Source organism: Mustelus asterias, chromosome 5, assembly GCF_964213995.1.
Source record: "Mustelus asterias chromosome 5, sMusAst1.hap1.1, whole genome shotgun sequence".
NCBI lineage: Eukaryota > Metazoa > Chordata > Chondrichthyes > Carcharhiniformes > Triakidae > Mustelus > Mustelus asterias.
Window position 1 is genome coordinate 104,129,151 of NC_135805.1, and position 20,486 is coordinate 104,149,636.

General features: G+C 42.1%; 1 non-coding gene across 1 annotated transcript; it reads left to right on the plus strand.

Annotated features, from left to right (window-relative positions):
- The first annotated feature begins 14,133 nt into the window (after positions 1-14,133).
- On the plus strand, positions 14,134-14,332 carry LOC144494554 (U2 spliceosomal RNA). Its single transcript, XR_013498100.1, has one exon. It is a non-coding gene; the product is annotated as a U2 spliceosomal RNA (small nuclear RNA).
- Positions 14,333-20,486: the final 6,154 nt, after the last annotated feature.

Here is a 20,486-nt window from a genome sequence, read left to right on the forward strand (position 1 = left end):
TGCTTGGAGTAAAGTAACAAGACAGCTGCTATGTTTTGTTTCATTACCTTTTCTCTTCTCAATCTGCAAATCTGTAATCAGTTTTTGTAACCATTTTAATTTTCCTGTAAACATTTCAAATTGTGCTTATGTAAATCTGTAATCATGGGTGCAAATAAACTAACGCTATTAAGCATTACAGCCTTTTGAGTGAGCTATTAATTTGTTCTCTTGTAATTTGCAAGTCAAAAGAACTATAAATTGAGGGTTTTTTACAAAAGTACTATCCTTTTTAAATGAGGCATTTTTATCTACAGTATCATTTAATAGCAAGTTAGAAGTTTCCATTGTCTGGATGTCAGACACATGACAGTTGGTGGAATGATTCAAATGTTCTTTGCAGCAGAGCTGAGAGGCGAGTGAAGGAGGTAACAAGGATCGTTATTGCAGAAGGTGTTTTGTAACACTTCAGAAGAATGAGCAGGTCAATGAAAGGTACTGAAAATCTAATCTGCAAAGTGTTGTACTGGCACTCTTTCTTTTGCTCCTTCCTTGCTTTCATCCAAGTTTAGCTTGTTAGATTTGGAGTGTTCCTTCCCCCATATGCAAAGCTTTTTGGATTATGAGGTTGTGCAACATGTAGCAGAAGACCAAATCTGTGAAACTCTATGGACTATACTGAAGTGAGTTGTTCAAGCATTTAAACCATTGATTGATCCCATGGTTCTAGTTTTAACTTATTTGTGTTCATACTACTGGGGCGGCATGGTGGCACAGCGGTTAGCACTGCTGCCTCTCAGCACCAGGGACCCAGGTTCAATTTCCGGCTTGGTTCACTGTCTGTGTGGAGTTTGCACGTTCTCCCTGTGTCTGCGTGGATTTCTTCCGGGTGCTCTGGTTTCCTCCCACAGCCTGAAAGACTTGCTGGTTAGGGGATTTTCACAGTAACTTCATTGCAGTGTTATTGTAAGCCTACTTGTGACACTAATAAATAAACTTTAAAAACTTTATTGGAGTTGTTTTTGGCTGGGCTGCAATTGTAGATGTAGCACTTGTCCCTGGTGCCTTTATCAATAACAAACTGAGAGTATTGTGTAAAGTTTCCAAAGAGGTTATGGTGATTTGTACTGCCATATGTAAACCACAAGACCTGAATTAGCAGGCAGTAGGTCATCTTGAAAGCGGATTGTAGACTTATGGAGGGGATAGGTCTTCTATGAGTAGCTATCGCCCTTCTAAAGGCAGACTGCTGCTTCTTGTGGCAGGGCAGCTTCTTGCTGCTGCTGCTCCCTCCCTCTCCTCCTCAGGCAATCAAATCAAAATAACCAAAATGGCAAACATCATAAGATATGTGTTTACCGATAGAAGGAAAGAAAGGGATATGGAGGTAGGGCCTTGGTGGGATTGTGGTCGGTGCAGACTTGATGGGCCAGATGGCCTCTTTCTGCACTGTAGGGTTTCTATGATTCTATGAAAAGAATGAAATGAAAACTGACATTAAAGTAAAGAAAAGAAAGGCTTGCATTGCTATAGCACCTTTCATGACCTCAACACTTTGCAGCCATAAAGTACTTGGTGTTGTCACTGTTGGAGTATAGGAAACTCAGCAGCTAGTTTGCTGTTTGTGGTTTCTTAATGTGCACAGCTAATGTAATCAGGTAATCCACTTCAGAGATGTTGAACGAACGATAAATATCCACCAGGCCACACAGAGAATTTTGCTACTTTTCTTGGAATAGTGCCATGGGATCCTTTATGTATACCTGAGAGGACAGACTGGTTCTCAGTTCAAGTCTGGGGCAAACTTTCCCATGCGCAATAACTCAGGAAGCTCAACTGGAAAAGAACATAGTTTATTACAAAATGCAAAGTTAATCCAGTAGCGTGTGTACGCACTCTACTGCCTGGGACTAGAGTTCAGTAGACCCAGTCTTGGGCCTGCCTTATAAAAGGCTCAGGTAATGAGTTCCAGCTGGGCAGGCCACTGCCTGTTACCAGGGGAACACATACTCAAAGAATCCCACAGGGAGATCAATCAGTGATTCCTCATAGACCTCGTGAGTGTTATCACAGCATAAAAATCCAAAATAAACACAATAATGAACAGATACTTATTATGTAACTGTTTGTAGGTGAGTGTGCCTTTAAAGATGGCTTTCAATGGCAATGGTCACAAATCCTGCCAGGTTCTACTCAGCGGGTTCAAATCTGGATAGACTTACATTTTGCAACATTAAACCACATTGGGTTTGCGCTTACATAATGACACACAAATTTGCATATATTCATGAGGTACATCAGACACCATAAAAAAGGTACGGTTAATATGCTAGTGGATTGGAACCGAGCAGGAATTGGGCAATAGACCTCCTACAGAGTTTTATCTCTGTCATGACCGAATTCCTGTCAGGAGGAGGACTTAAAATTATGAACATATATACAAACATATAAAATACGAACAGAATTCCCCCTTTGGTTTCAGAAGACTATGTTATGAGGACAGGTTAGAAAACCGGGACTCTTCAGCTTTGAAGGGAAGTCTTTGAGAGAGGATGATAAGAGGAATACGAGTGGAACAGAAAAGATTGATCCTGAGCACTATTTCAAGTAACAACAGGGCTTGATGACACAAAGCGAAACCGGTTAAAGATCAATTTAGGACTCAGGTCAGGAAGCCCTTATACAGAGTAATTACAGAATTGATTCAGTAAACAGCTGGATACTATGACTAGAGATAAAGATGGGGAAGGGACAAGAATTAAACTTGAGCTAGGTCGGTTGAATGGTTTCCATCATGAGTCCATCAGAGGCCGCAGTTGTGAGTTGCTCAGCACTGCCACCAGGGAAGTGCCGGTTGCTGCTGGCAATACATCCACCTGAGACACATGATCACTCTCCAAGGAACATCAGCCACAGGTGGCTGTCGGCAGGGTGTGTGTATGTGGAATGGTTGTTGCATGGGGGGGCCCCTTCCCGATGGTGGGTCATTCAGTCAGGCACTAAGTGCCTTTGAATAAGGGAGCCCCTCACAAATCCCAGCAGTAACGTTGACAGGGTTTGTTCTTCGGGCTTCCCGCATGACATGTGGCATTAATTGCAGACTTAATGGCCTCAATTGGTGACTGGATGGGATGGTCACCCATGAGCCTTACTGCCCTAGACTTATCAGGGAAGAGCTGGAAAGCTGGTGGGGTCCTCACTCGCCACCCTCACACTTGACTATCTGCATTGAGTTCTGCCTACAAGTTTCTGTCAATTTCAGAGGAGTGATGACAGCAAAGAAAGAGTTTTGCTGACATTATTATGCAAATTTTGTGCTAATATTTTGGAAGTTACCTAGAGTGTACCACGTGATTGTGAAATTAGTGCATAGGTCTAATAAGCTTATTTTAACTATTAACAAATAGTAACTTAAAAATGATTTCAAAGTATAAAAATTAGGTAAATTAAGGTAGCTATTACCTTGGATGCTATTTGTTGTGTTTTAAAATGTCTACCATCATTATTTACTTGCATTACTTTGTAAAACATTTGTTTTAAAATGGCACTGTCAAAGTCAACCTGTCCTAAGAACAACCTACCATGGTTAGCCTTCAAAGATTGAACCAGTCCTAAATGATACCCAATCCTAATTCAAATGAGAGACAGATTGTGGTCAATTTCTGCTCGTTCAACTGTGCATTGCTGCTGACATCAGAATAAGTACTTAGCCTAGTTTTCTTTAGCAATACCCTGCATTATACCCGAATGATAATTTGTTAATTAAATCAGTCACTTGCCAACAGTTATAACTATAGTCCTGTCCTATAAAACTAAACACCTCACTTTGAGTGTTAAAATAAATTACTGTATTATCTTTTGTTTCGACCTAATGTTAGTAGGTTACTATTGCACAACACTTCTGGTGGCATTGTTAATTCAGCCAATAGCTGGCTTACCTTGAAATAAAACCTGGAACTATTTTAGTAGCAGCTACATACCCCTTACAATTCTTCTGTTACTGTGCCAGCATGCCCAGTGATGTTGCCAAGGGCCTTGGCTGTGTCACCCGAGTGTACAAAACCTTTGGGCCTTTCAGCGTGACCTAAAAGGCCCAAATCATCCTAAAATCACAGAAGATGCAAGGAATTTTGCCTGTCAAAGGGTTCTTTTCTTTCCGATCTTTGGGCAGATTTTGCTCCAGCTAGGCTCATATGTATTTTCTCATGCAAAGTGATTGTTTCTCATCCCCAGTCTTTTCCCCTTTCCAGCTAAAAATACCAACATATTGTTAAGTACTTCACCTAAATGCATATTCTTAATGTGTGAGCATGAACAATGAGAATTAGCAGTTCTCAGGTTCTGGCTTCACCCTCGCACCCACAATGCACACACTACACACACCATACACATACACAATTTAAACTGGGAATCTTGCACAATTTTTCTTTCCCTTGGCAAACACTCTGGAGCTACACATTGCATTCAGACTCCAGCCTTGACCTGGACCACAAAGCATGAATCAGATCAAATCTATGACCTCTGAACCGTATAGTTTATTACCACCATGGGTACATTTATCCACTAAGGCACTGGACAGGCAAAGGCAAATGCTTTAAGAATTAAATCATTTTACAAGTTATGTGGTTAAAAGAGTTGCATGACTACTCTATTGTAAGGCTATAGAGATAATTGCCAACAATATCCCAAGCTTGACTTAATTAATTCTGTTGCCGAGTGCAAGGACTTGCAGCCAATTGAGGACTTGCAACCAATCTTGTTTATCCTTTAGATGGCTGCCATAGAACCATAGAAAATTACAGCTCAGAAACAGGCCTTTTGGCCCTTCTTGTCTGTGCCGAACCATTTTTTGCCTAGTCCCACTGACCTACACTTGGAACATATCCCTCTCATCCATGAACCCGTCCAAGTTTTTCTTAAATGTTAAAAGTGACCCCGCATTTACCACTTTATCCGGCAGCGCATTCCACACTCCCACCACTCTCTGCGTGAAGCAGCCCCCCCTAATATTCCCTTTAAACTTTTCTCCTTTCACCCTTAACCCATGCCCTCTGGTTTTTTTCTCCCCTAGCCTCAGCGGAAAAAGCCTGCTTGCATTCACTCTATCTATACCCATCAAAATCTTATACACCTCTATCAAATCTCCCCTCAATCTTCTACGCTCCAGGGAATAAAGTCCCAACCTATTCAATCTCTCTCTGTAACTCAGCTTCTCAAGTCCCGGCAACATCCTTGTGAACCTTCTCTGCACTCTTTCAACCTTATTTACATCCTTCCTGTAACTAGGTGACCAAAACTGTACACAATACTCCAAATTCGGCCTCACCAATGCCTTATATAACCTTACCATAACACTCCAACTTTTATACTCGATACTCCGATTTATAAAGGCCAATGTACCAAAGGGACTCTTTACGACCCTATCCACCTGTGACGTCACTTTTAGGGAATTCTGTACCTGTATTCCCAGATCCCTCTGTTCAACAAATTATAGCCATATTCTGCCTGAAATCTGTTTCTAATGGCCAATATGTACCAAGAGGTTGCGAACATGATTTCTGTTTGCTCACAATGGACCAAGTTATTATTTATGGCAGTTCAGGCACACAATGCATACACATTATATTTGGTTTCAATGAGTTAATCGTGAACATGTAACCCCTAACTTACATATAAAAGCTCTAACCAGCACAGTGCCAAGTTTAAAGGCAATACTTTGGATCAATAACTCATGGTTAATTAACTTCATTACATGATTTTGTATTGTTAAACAAAAAGACCTGAGTTTGACATCACTGGTTATCAGTCCCATCAAGGAGTTTTGAAGATAAAAGAAAAAAATGCCCAGGTATCTTGAATCTGGTGTGATTTTGTCAGCTGAGTTTTCAAATAGAGAAAAATGGACTTGCATATGTATAGTGCTTCATCATAACGCTCAGAAATTACCCCAGGCACAATTTATGCTCTGCAAGTTGTCAGTTGCCTTAACTATTAATACAATTCCTTAACAATGCTGCCACAAATGAAATACTGAAAAAATAAAACACAAAAGTATATTTGCCATGCAGAGTAAACGGCATCAACCAAAGAATACCAGGACATCTTAGCACAGTAACTCAATCTGCCAAAGCCAATGGATTCCTAATCTGAATGTTGATTCATGCTGTTTTCATATTTTATTCCCGTCATCAACATTAAATGGAACAACTTAATCAGCCATGAGTAAAATCCTAGATGGTACAAGAATCCTCTGCATACTCCTCCATAGGAACTTGGCAATTTCTCAAAACAAGGTATCTTCACTGGATTTGGAGTGCAATTCAGCCATATCTAGAAATTTTTCTCTGGTTCCAAATGTTGTAATTCTGTTGAGGCAGAATCTTCAGAGTCTTGGTTCCTGAATAATAAAACCTGTTCGCAAATTTCATCCAGGAGTTGGTTTATTTTGTCTATGTTCCCACAACTTCCAAATAGCAACATTGAAAGCCTTTCAACTGCTAAAATCCAATGGTTGTTAGACATATTGGTCCAGATTATCACAGATGCTTCCAGAGTCATTTAAAAATGATGTGGGTGACCAGATTCTGGGATCCCTGCCCCCATTGCTCCTAATTTTTGCTGGAAAAGGATAAGGGTGTGGGTAGCAAGGCCTACACCCTGACCCAGCCAGCTCCATTGCAGGTATTAGCATTTCCTAGAGCCCCATAATTCCCAATGTTTGTTCAATTGGATGACTCGTGATTCACAGCCCCTTAGAGGGGTCATGAATCATCATCTGAATTTGGGAACCTTTTGAAAGATAAAGTTCAAAAAGGTCTCACCCATGCCCTACATGCCTCTTCTAAGCCACTATGCTGCTTCCATTCTAACTCAGTGCCAATTTATGCCCTCCCTCCTTTTAGTCACCGTGTTAACTCATGCCAACTCATGACCCCTACCACCCCCATGGGCCCTCTTACCCACCAAGCCGACTCCTAGTCCTTGTGTCCATTCGCCAAATATAAACAATGAGCCATGTAATAATAATGGCATCTGTGCATCGGCTTAGAACAAAAATGCACAAATCTCCTTTTGAAAAAAAATGCTGTTCCTACAAATATACGAAAGTGCCAATCACGTAGGCCATTAACCCACAGATGAGGTTTCAAACACTTGACATTTATGCAAAAAAATTGAGACACTCACAAGAGATCATTGAAAGTGCAATTTATTATAACCACCTAATGATGTCAATCAAGCAAAGTCAACAGTTTTCTCCAGTAATCAAAACACAATGCCCTGCTGAGATAAGGACTAGAGGACCTAACAAACTGTAGTGCAATTGGGACAAAGACCCAGAGAATCGAAGACCACCGTTTAAGCAGCCTGCCTTGGCACTCAGCCACCTAAGCTCTGCTTCTGGAATTGGCAGATCTGATTCTATCCCACGCTCACCCACCTGCAGTGAAGACACAACATTCAAAAGCCTTTCTACCAGGGCAGGACCGGTGAATTAGGAAATTTCTCGACTCGAACTGCCCACCACAGCAGCAAAAATCAGCCCCCAGTGTTGACCTTGATAGCAGAGGCCAAGATCAACCATCAAGAGTCCACAATATAGGTTCTCAGATTTCTAAAAACATGAGCTTTACTTCAACATCAATTCTGTTGGTTATTTTCCTACCTCCACCATGTCTATTTCAACAAAAGATGATTAAAATATTATTTTTCAATGGATCAGCCTGATTGCAACAAAACATGTTCATTTTGCTTGAAAATTTGCCACGACCTTCGGATTCCAAGACATCTACCATTTAATACCAATCTTTAAAGTTTAAAGTTAAAGTTTATTTATTAGTGTCACAAGTAGGTTTACATTAACATTGCAGCAAAGTTACTGTGAAAATCCCCGAGTCGCCACACTCTGGCGCCTGTTCGGGTACACTGAGGGAGAATTTAGCATGGCCAATGCACCTAACCAGCATGTGTTTCAGACTATGGGAGGAAATTGGACCATCCGGAGTAAACCCATGCAGACATGGTGAGAACGTGCAGACTCTGCACAGACAGTGACTCAAGCCGAGAATCAAACCCGGGTCCCTGGCACTGTGAGGCAGCAATGCTAACCACTGTGCCACCATGTGTAGATTTTGGTCTTTTTTCATTCATTTGCAGGATGTGGAGATCGCTGACTGGGTCAGCATTTATTGCCCATCCCTAATTGCTCTTGAGAGAGTGGTGGTGAGCTGCCCCTTCCTGAACTGCTGCAGTCTGTGGGGTGTAGGTACACCCACAGTGCTGTTAGAGAGTACCCACCAACAACAATCTGTTAATTTGTTCAGTGACACTGATCAAGAAGTGGTAACTCGACAGAAGGAGACCCCTCCTGCTCTTCTTGTATGTACATGCGAAGAGACAGACAGATCCTCAATTTATCACCTCACTCAAGAGGGAAATTTCACCTTCCATGAAAAATGATGCACAGTCAGCTGTGTGGTCTGGAAGTCTACTCAAAGCAACTGTTTAGAGGCTGAAACAATTTTCAGGCCCTTCATTTGAATTCAGCTTGCAAGGCACAATGCTCTAAATCACTCTTCATAATTTATAGATTAAGTAGTTGGTCAGTTCCTTACTTTTTATTCTTGATTCCATTTGCCCTGCTCTTTAGCTGTATTAAAGAATTTGGAAAAGCGCTTTGGTGTACCGTACTGATCAATAGGAAGAGGAAGATCATTTAATCTGGTCACGCTGACCGTACACACTGAACTCTCCAATTTAAAATGTGCAGCAAGTAGGTTTAAAATGCAATTGTACAAGCTGCAGAACTAATATATCCTCCCACTTCCAAATGTTCCACAAACTCCACATAATTGCCATTAGCATCTCACAGCTACGTACCCATTTGACGCAGAGAGGAAAACACAGACTACAAACCCTTCTTTTCAAATGCCAGCCTTTCACTTGTGATAGCAGAAATATTTGCTAGGTCATGTTGCCCTAACTCGAAACAACAGTGAGCTGTAATGGTAGCCTAATTCTGGAAAAGCGAAATCAGATAATACTCAGAAATCCAAATTGTAGAAATGTGTAATATCTCACTGCAAATCTACTGTTCAATAACAAGGTCAAAATATCTCATTAACATCGTTAACTCTTATTTTTCCAACAGTTTGATGTGCCTGCCAAATTCACAGCAATTAATATTGCTGAAAATCAACAAACAAGGTGACTACAAGACATATATCAGACTGCTTCAGGTTTCTGAAAGATTTCTCTCACAAAGGAAAGTCAACTTTTTTATGAAATTTAGCTCGAAAGGGGCAAGACAATATAGTTTATGAACCCCGACGAGCAACATCGTTGTAATGCAAGACTGACTTTGCAACAATTATACTAGGAACGAATGTCATGACTGCCTGCTATCAACATAGCTCTCTGTCACAGCTTGGAATTTCTTCCAAGTGCTCACCAACTAAAGTGCTTTTCTTTGTCAGGGGAAAAGTGCCACCAAAGGGCCAATTTTGATCAGGTGCTTCCACCAGCAGCAGCAGCAGAATCTGTAGGGAGTATTGATCATGAAATTATGGGCTGCAGGTCAATGATTTCCCAACCTGCACTCCCCTGCTCTTTCTGGGTGTGCGTGTTCAGTGTAAGGTCAGCCCTTATCAGCTAGCTCAGTGAAACATAATAGTAACTCCTACCAACTGCTATGGTGAGCAGTTGCGGAAGATTTGTTCTCATTAATTAAGCCCTGAGAAGGAGTATTTTTAGCAAGTGTTTGATTTGGATTTAGTGTCAGGTCAGAGGTAAAAGAGTACTGTTAATCTCCGCTGCACCATTCGCTTCCCTCTCCTATTGTGATCTGAAAGCAAATATAACTTAATAAATAAGCATGTTTGATTTTGGCCATTTTCACAGAGAAATAAAAACTGGAATTTGTATTTTTACTCCAGTAGATTTCAAGGTTGTGTAACAGTGAAACAATTAGCTTCATGATAATTAATCCTGTTGAATCATTGTCTGGCGTCACAGTATTGTAATCCACTCCCTTTCATACAATAACATACAGCAAGGCTTGCTGGTAATAATGGCAGCAGAAAGGGTTCAATTGCAAAATCCAAATGAAAATATGTGAAAAATGCTTATAATAGTTATAGATTCTTGAACTCCAATTAATGTTTCAGTTTGGTTCAAGATGCAAAATCTTCAATGACATTTCTAAACATCCTGCTCTGTACAAAACAACATTTGAAATGGACTAACAATTTAACAGACAGAAACTCAACACTACAACACCAACTTTCCAAACAGTCATTTGCAACTTGAATAGCCTTGATGTTTTCTTTCTAATAGCTAATGAGATAAATTTCAAACAGTTCATCATGATTCAAATAATTCCCAATATCAATTTTATATTTACATTCTATTAATTTTGACTTCACCCTCTGGTTCGAGTGTCCTGGCTTGGAAGTAATACACTGAATGACTTAGCCAATACCATTTAATAGTTTAGTGCAGCATTTCCCAAACTTTTCCAGCCACTGAATCCTTTTGACCTCCCAAGAGTATTGACAGAAACCCTAAGAAACATTCATATTATGTTGAAGAGGTAAACCGCAAAAGATTGTTCTTGTGCAATACATACAAAAACACATTTATAGAAGTATTTTCTATTTCTTATACATGTATATTTATTATAATTAAGATCTCTTATTCAACAATTTACTTGAGTCTTATCTTTTAGTTAATTTTAATGGGAAAAGTGATGCTGCTTCTTTTGCTCACAAATTTGTGTAATATTTGGAGTTCCGCTGGAGAGTTGGATTTTCATATCATACGCACACAAATGCGCACACTTCTCTTTCTTTGACATACACTCTCAGACAAATACAGCCCTCTCCCCAACATGCCCTCACCTCACACACATACCTCCCTCTGTCACACACACAAACCCTCTCTCACCTTCACTCCATGACCATTTTCTCCCTCACTCCATGGCTGCACTCCCTCCTCTTCCATTGCCCACTGCCTCCATCACCGCTTCCCCTCCCGCCTCATACCCTCTGCCTATCTTGTTCCATGGCCACTGCCTACCTCACTCCACTGTCTGTTCTTTCCCTCACTCTTGCCCTGGCCTAGATATTGGAGGACATACTTTCCTGCTGTTTCCAGCTTGTCCAAAAGGCTGGTTTCTCACTATGTTGGCTGCTCATGGGCTCATTAGTGACTGGACAAGCAGCTTCAGAGCATTTTTCAAACCTTGTACATCAACTTGGCTGACTGCCGAACCCCTGGGTGTATCCAACGAAACTCTAAGGTTCTGTGGAACCCAGAGATTTTGTAAACTTTCTAAACTTTTGTAGACAAGATCAGTACATGAATCTTAATTATGCCAAGTTACACAATTCAAGTGACAAAAACAGAAAATGCTGGAATATCTCAGTAGGTCTGGCCGCATCCATGGAGAGAGAATAGAGCCAACGTTTTGAATCTAGATGACCCTTCATCAGAGTTCATCTAGACTTGAAAGTTGGCTCTATTCTCTCCCCACAGATGCTATCAGACCTGCTGAGATTTTCCAGCATTTTCTATTTTTGTCTCAGATTGCAGCATCCACAGTATTTTGCTTTTATACAATTCTAGTGGCCTATGATTTAATGTAATATATTGCACAATGTTGTTTATTAATTTAATATAAACTTGAGTATTGCTGAAGCTTTTTGTCTTGCACTCATCAGGACACTTTGCAGAATACCCGTATAAGAGGCAAACAACAATTTATACTATATGAGAAGAGAATTCTGATTGGTTAGCAAGTGGACTCTGATTGGGAAAGGCATTGCCATGGAGAATGCACCAGTTGATGGCGAATGACAAATTGATATTAATCAAGGCAGTGGTGCACTTGCAGCACTGGAAGCTACATATATTGATGCACAAAGCCCTGTTCTTTGCAGACAGAAAGAACATGTAAACACATTGCACTGAGTTCAGCTAAACAAAATGAGTATCAGCCATTTGTTTATTCATTCCTCAGGCAATGCCTTGACCAATCAGGATCAAGTTCCCTGGTTTAAATTTCAAACAATGTTTGGCAGTCATCTGTCAGTAACGAGCAAGTGCAACTTGAGCTGCTGGAGTACATTGGACACTCCAGTTATGCTGCACATTTTGTTCCAACCAGTTAAAATAATAGCTGAGAAAGTTAGACACAGTGCACACCAGAACCTCTGACTGTGCCCCTCCTTGGGGATGCTTAAATCAAATTATTCTTAAGTAGTAATGCAGGCAACTCACAACATTTTCAAAAGCTGAACTGAAAACTTCCATTCAACACTACAAGCCTTGTGACAGTGAAACAGTCATCCAGTCAGCATCTATTCATATAGGAACAAAAGAAAAACAGCAGTTCTTTCCTGACACTGAAACTGGGCTATGGAAAGAGGAGGTTTAAGTTATAACTTTGCCATGTCTAATATGAGAACCACACATCATGGGCAGAATTTGACATTCGACTGAGGTTTCCAATCCCACTATAGGAAGGATATGATTGCACTGGAGAGGGTGCAGAAATTCACCAAGATATTGCCTGGAATGGATCATTTGAGCTTTGAAGAGAGGCTGGATAGGCTTGGATTGTTTTCTTTAGAGCAGAGAAGACTGTGGGGGGGGAATCTTATTGAGGTGTAGAAGATCACAAAGGGTATGGGCAGGGTGGATAGGAAGCAGCTGTTCCACTTAGTTGAAGAGCCAATAACAAAGGGGCATAATTTTAAGGTGTCGGGCAGGTGGTTTAGAGGGGATTTAAGGAAAATCTTTCTCACCTAGAGGGTGGTAGGAGTCTGGAATGAACTATCTGAGAGGATAGTAGAAGCAGGAAAACTCACAACCTTTAAAGAGTACATGGATGAAGACTTCAAAAGTCATAACATCCACGGATGTGGGCATAACCTTAGCAGTTTAGTGTGATCATTATCTTTGAGTTTTCCATTGTCCAGTTTGTCTTTGGATGCCTCCTCCTCCCCACCTACCTTACCCTTTCCCATCCTCTTGTTACAATTACTTGCTGACAGTTCAAGACATTTATATATTTCCTGTCCAATGAATTTGTATGCTATTACTGTGATGTGAACAAGCAAGTCAATCAATCTGTCCACAGCAAGGTCCCACCAATGGTAAATAAGATCAAGGACCAGTTAATTTTGTTGATGGTTCAAAGAGAGGTGATGGTTAGTTTTTAAATTAAAATTTTACTTCAATTGTAGTTTTCATAACATCCATTTTTAAAATCACAGCTTTTGCAATGATTATGTTTAAGCGAAAAGCAAAGCGAGCGAAGCTTTCATTTTTAAATGAAAAGGGAACCTTGCTCTATCTGAATGTTGTGGGATTTTTGTTGTTTCATATGAGTACTGGCTTCATACTTTGTTGAATTTTTATATCTTCCAATCACGAATTAATTGTGATCTCGGGAATCAACGGAAAACAAAATACATTGTTTCCTTTACCCCAAACGTTCCTGTTCCTCTTGTTTCGCCTGTATCCTTCTAGTTTAATGATAGCTCGGAATGATTACAGAGAGACATTTACCAAGATGATCAAATATTATAGACCAGGAAAGCAAACTTGAGGAACAACTTGGACCACAATTTCAGTATAGAAGGAATGGTTCATAAAAACAGAAGAGGCAGAAAATTGCACTGTTTAAGAAGACAGGACTGCACATATTCATAAAAACCTACCCGGAGCTTTTCTTGAACCTTGTTCCTCTGATTAATCATATTCTAGATATTCAAATTTGCTGTGAACTTGCAGCATAATCATAATAAATGCACCGAGTTAATTAATCTGATCAGCCCTCAGAAAACACATGTAATTGCTACAGATGTGTGTGCGCATAATTTTCTGAGACTTACATTAAATGGCTGTTCATCTGATCTGAAATGCATTTTTTCTAAAAGAGAAAAAGCACAGGGATATCAGAATGCATTCCTCCTACAGAGAAGCAACTTGTAGATTGTGTTTCTGCACAAACCCTGGAAAAATCATTTTCAGTTTGGGTCATTCTGACCAGCACGCTAATCTCCAGAGTATAAACAGGGACATTGATGGCTTTGAATTTACTGCATGATCTGTTCTATCAGCACAAAGCTGACTAAATACTTCACACCAAAAATTGCTTCTCAGCCTTTTGGCTAAAATCAAGTGTAGTATCGACATGCTGCGCTTGGTTGAAGTCATTAGGTTACATTTTAGCTTCACTTGAAGCAATTTTTAAAAGCGGCATCTCGGCCTTTTGGCTGAGATGCAAATGAGATCAAGCCTTGGAGGAGGTGCAATGCCTGCTCCAATCAGCTTGGATCATGTAGATCAAGCCCAAGACAGGAGGTGAGAGCCCTGTCTCGTCAGCTTGGATCGGGAATGTCTCAACTTGTTGAGACTCTGAATTGGACTTGATTTGATTGAATTTAAAAAAATATACTTCACACCAAAAAATTAAACTCACTTGAACCACTGCTGTAGATACCCTGAACTTGTTAGCAAAAATGGTGCAAATTAAAAACCAAATAAAAAAACAAAGGAAGACATTTTCTGGCTCAGATTGCTGCCATCATGACTGCACTCACCAGTATTCATAGAGGCTTTACAGGGCCCTACAGCCCTGTGATCTCTCCTCTAATGTACTGCTAAGGTTGCTGAGGCACTCACCCCAGGAGGGAGGCATTGGCTCAGTGGAACGTAAACGTGCTGTCCTCTCTCAGGATAACAGCAACTGTTCTCCCACATCTGCTGCTACTGCTGCTGCTTGCAATAGCCAGCCCAGACTGCTAGCACCCACACAATGTGGTGAAATCCAAAGCTGTGTTTTCAAGGTCCAGAGCTCCTCTGAAGCACCCTGCAAGGCCATCTCTCTGTCACTGAAAGTCCACAGCCTTCCACTAGCCATGCTGAAGCCATTAGAGAGCCCTGTCTTGTCAGACAGGGCTCTCACCTCCTGTCTTGGGCTTGATCTACATGATCCAAGCTGATTGGAGCAGGCATTGCACCTCCACCAAGGCTTGATCTCATTTGCATCTAAGCCAAAAGGCCGAGATGCCGCTTTTAAAAATTGCTTCAAATGAAGCTAAAATGTAACCTAATGACTCACTGAAGGACCTAAAGAAAAAGTTAAGAAGAGCCAGGAGGGGACATGTGAAGTCTTTGGCATCTAGGATCAAGGAAAACCCTAAAGCTTTCTATAGGTATGTCAGGAGTAAAAGAATGACTCGGGTAAGATTAGGGCCAGTCAAGGACAGTAGGGGGAAGTTGTGCGTGGAGTCTGAAGAGATGGGAGAGACACTAAATGAATATTTTTTGTTGATATTCACACAGGAGAGGGACAGTGTTATCGAGGGGAGTACTGAGATGCAGGCTGTTGGACTGGGCAGGATTGAGGTTCATAAGGAGGAGGTGTTAGCAATTCTGGAAAGGGTAAAAATAGATAAGTCCCCTGGGCCGGATGGGATTCATCCTAGGATTCTCTGGGAGGCTGGAGAGGAGATTGCAGAGCCTTTGGCTTTGATCTTTGTGTCATCATTGTCTACAGGAACAGTGCCAGAAGACTGGAGGATAGCAAATGTTGTCCCCTTGTTCAAGAAGGGGAGTAGGGACAACCCTGGTAATTATAGACCGGTGAGCCTTACTTCTGTTGTGGGCAAAGTTTTGGAAAGGATTATAAGAGATAGGATTTATAATTTCTAGAAAGGAATAATTTGATTAGGGACAGTCAGCACCGTTTTGTGAAGGGTAGCTCGTGCCTCACAAACCTTATTGAGTTCTTTGAGAAGATGACCAAAGAGGTGGATGAGGGTAAAGCGGCTGATGTGGTGTATATGGATTTCAGCAAAGCGTTTGATAAGGTTCCCCATGGTAAGCTTTTGCAGAAAATACGGACACATGGGATTGAGGGTGATTTAGTGGTTTGGATCAGGAATTGGCGAGCTGTAAGAAAACAGAGGGTGGTGGTTGATGGGAAATGTTCATCCTGGAGTTCAGTTACTAGTGGTGTACCACAAGGATCTGTTTTGGGGCCACTGCTGTTTGTCATTTTTATAAATGACCTGGATGAGGGCGTAGAAGGATGGATTAGTAAACTTGCGGATGACACTAAAGTCGGTGGAGTTGTAGACAGTGCGGAGGGAAGTGGCAGGTTACAGAGGGACATAGATAAGCTGCAGAGCTGGGCTAAGAGGTGGCAAATGGAGTTCAATGCGGAAAAGTGTGAGGTGATTCACTTTGGAAGGAGTAACAGGAATACAGAGTACTGGGCTAATGGTAAGATACTTGGTAGTGTGGATGAACAGAGGGATCTAGGTGTCCATGTGCATAGATCCCTGAAAGTTGGCACCCAGGTTGATAGGGTTGTTAAGAAGGCATACGGTGTGTTAGCTTTTATTGGTAGAGGGATTGAATTTCGGAGCCATGAGGTCATGCTGCAAACGTACAAAACTCTGGTGCGGCTGCACTTGGAGTATTGCGTACAGTTCTGGTCGCCGCATTATAGGAAAGATGTGGAAGCGTTGGAAAGGGTGCAGAGGAGATTTACCAGGACATTGCCTGGTATGGTGGGACGATCGTATGAAGAAAGGCTGAGGGACTTGAGGTTGTTTTCGTTAGAGAGAAGAAGGTTAAGAGGTGACTTAATAGAGGCATACAAGATGATCAGAGGATTAGATAGGGTGGATGGTGGGAGCCTTTTTCCTCGGATGGTGATGGCTAACATGAGGGGACATAGCTTTAAATTGAGGAGTGAGAGATATAGGACAGATGTCAGAGGTAGGTTCTTTACTCAGAGAGTAGTAAGGGCGTGGAATGCCCTGCCTGCAGCAGGAGTGGACTCGTCAACAGTAAGAGCATTCAAATGGTTATTGGATAAACATATGGATGATATTGGAATAGTGTAGATTAGAGGGGCTTTAGATTGGTTTCACTGGTAGGCGCAACATCGAGGGCCGAAGGGCCTGTACTGCGCTGTAATGTTCTATGTTCTATTGGGGCAGTATTGCTTGGGAGCACTAAGGCAGACAAAGATACGTGGCAGACAGGCACTAAGAGAATGTACAAAAGGTGATCACTTGACTTCAATTTGGAATATTGGATGTTTTGATTGATAAAATGATTTTGTAGCATTAATTTTGTGGTGGTTTTTATATCAGCATTGAAAGCGGGAGGATGCTGTGATGCTCGGTACCAGAGAGATGGGGAGGTATATGACTCTTAGTGAACAAGAGAGGACAGCAAGAAACCACAAAAGGTTGTAAATGTAGCCCAATCCATCACACAAACCAGTCTCCCATCCATTGACTCTGATTACACTGCCCTGGCAAAACAGCCAGCATAATTAAGGACCCCACGCATCCCGGACATTCTCTCTTCCACCTTCTTCTGTTGGGAAAAAGATACAAAAGTCTGAGGTCACATACCAACCAACTCAAGAACAGCTTCTTCTCTGCTGCTGTCAGACTTTTGAATGGACTTACCTTGCATTAAGTTGATCTTTCTCTGCACCCTAGCTATGACTGTAACACTACATTCTGCACTCTTTCGTTTCCTTCTCAATGAACAATATGCTTTGTCTGTATAGCGCGCAAGAAACAAAACTTTTCACTGTATACTAATACATGTGACAATAATAAGTCAAATCAAATCAAAAGGTTTACATTCCACTGAGCCACTGCCTCCTTCCTGGGGTGGGTGCCTCAACAATCTTAGCAACACATTGGAGGACAGATTACTGGGCTGCTGTAAGGACCTGTAAATCTTCTTCAAACACTGGTGAGTACAGTTATGATGGTCACGTTCATTGGCACCTCTGTCAAAAGTGTTGATCAGCCATTTGGGGACTGTGCTGGTTGTGTTCCCCCTTCTTTCTCCTCATCCTGCTCCTCTTCTAAATAGCCAGTGACAAGGGCTGTGCGCTCAGGATGGTCAGGTTGTGCAGCATGCAACAGACCACCATCAATCTTGACAAGCGCTCTTCTAAGAACCGGATGGTTCCTGCAGAGTAGTCCAGGCAACAGAAGATGGTTAGAACATCCCAATGGCCCGCTCAATCACATTTGTATGCCTTTCCTTAAATGCATGTGGCCCAAGTCTATGTGGACTGTGCAGTGTCATGAACCACGCACTCAAACAGCCTTTGTTGCCTAGTAGTCACCCTCTGGTTTGTCATGGTGACTCAAATGCAGATAGCATGACAGACAGCTATGACAGAATGAAGGAGATATGATTGCCCCCAAGATGCCAGGCATTGACCTGCATGATTACTGTGTATATTTATACAACAGCTGGGCATTGAGGGAATGGAATCCCTCTTGGTTGCATCACACGGTGTAACTGATATGCAGTTCACATAGTCGTGTGCATCCAGTCAATGGCACCCAACTTCATGGGGAAGCCTGCAATTCGAGAGAAGCTGCATGCTCTCTCAGACTGCTTCATTCTGGCAAAGATGAATGAAATGTATTCAGCTCTCTTAGGGTACAGAATCTCAGTGACCTCTCTTATGCAACAGTGAATGGCAAATGGGTGGCACGGTGGCACAGTGGTTAGCACTGCTGCCTCATGGCGCCAGAGACTTGGGGTCGATTCCCAGCTTGAGACACTGTCTGTGCAGAGTCTGCACGTTCTCCCTGTGTCTGCGTGGGTTTTCTCCGGGTACTCCGGTTTCCTCCCACAGTCCAAAGATGTGCGGGTTAGATGCATTGGCCGTGCTAAATTCTCCCTCAGTGTACTCGAACAGGAGTGTGGCGACTAGGGGATTTTCACAGTACATAGAGAACATAGAACAGTACAGCACAGAACAGGCCCTTCGGCCCACGATGTTGTGCCGAGCTTTATCTAAAACCAAGATCAAGCTATCCCACTCCCTATCATCCTGGTGTGCTCCATGTGCCTATCCAATAACCGCTTAAATGTTCCTAAAGTGTCTGACTCCACTATCACTGCAGGCAGTCCATTCCACACCCCAACCACTCTCTGCGTAAAGAACCTACCTCTGATATCCTTCCTGTATCTCCCACCACGAACCCTATAGTTATGCCCCCTTGTAATAGCTCCATCCACCCGAGGAAGTAGTCTTTGAACGTTCACTCGATCTATCCCCTTCATCATTTTATAAACCTCTATTAAGTCTCCCCTCAGCCTCCTCCGCTCCAGAGAGAACAGCCCAAGCTCCCTCAACCTTTCCTCATAAGACCGACCCTCCAAACCAGGCAGCATCCTGGTAAATCTCCTCTGCACTCTTTCCAGCGCTTCCACATCCTTCTTATAGTGAGGTGACCAGAACTGCACACAATATTCCAAATGTGGTCTCACCAAGGTCCTGTACAGTTGCAGCATAACCCCACGGCTCTTAAACTCAAACCCCCTGTTAATAAAAGCTAACACACTATAGGCCTTCTTCACAGCTCTATCCACTTGAGTGGCAACCTTTAGAGATCTGTGGATATGGACCCCAAGATCTCTCTGTTCCTCCACAGTCTTCAGAACCCTACCTTTGACCCTGTAATCCACATTTAAATTAGTCCTACCAAAATGAATCACCTCACATTTATCAGGGTTAAACTCCATTTGCCATTTTTCAGCCCAGCTTTGCATTCTATCTATGTCTCTTTGCAGCCTACAACAGCCCTCCACCTCATCCACTACTCCACCAATCTTGGTGTCATCAGCAAATTTACTGATCCACCCTTCAGCCCCCTCCTCTAAGTCATTAATAAAAATCACAAAGAGCAGAGGACCAAGCACTGATCCCTGCGGCACTCCGCTAGCAACCTGCCTCCAATCTGAAAATTTTCCATCCACCACCACCCTCTGTCTTCGATCAGACAGCCAGTTACCTATCCAATCGGCCAACTTTCCCTCTATCCCACACCTCCTCACTTTCATCATAAGCCGACCATGGGGGACCATATCAAACGCCTTACTAAAATCCATGTATATGACATCAACTGCCCTACCTTCATCAACACACTTCGTTACCTCCTCAAAAAATTCTATCAAATTTGTGAGGCACGACTTGCCCTTCACGAATCCGTGCTGACTATCCCGGATTAATCTGCATCTTTCTAAATGGTCGTAAATCCCATCTCTCAGGACCTTTTCCATCAATTTACCAACCACCGAAGTAAGACTAACCAGTCTATAATTACCAGGGTCATTTCTATTCCCTTTCTTAAACAGAGGAACAACATTCGCCATTCTCCAGTCCTCTGGCACCATCCCCGTGGACAGTGAGGACCCAAAGATCTGCAATCTCATCCCTTGCCTCCCAAAGAATCCTAGGATACATTTCATCAGGCCCAGGGGACTTATCGACCTTCAGTTTATTCAAAACTGCCAGGACATCCTCCCTCCGAACATCTATTTCCTCCAGCCTATTAGCCTGTAACACCTTCTCTTCCTCAAACTTCATTGCAATGATAATGAAAGCCTACTTGTGGCACTAATAAATAAACTTTAAACTGGGAAACATTGTCTGTATTATG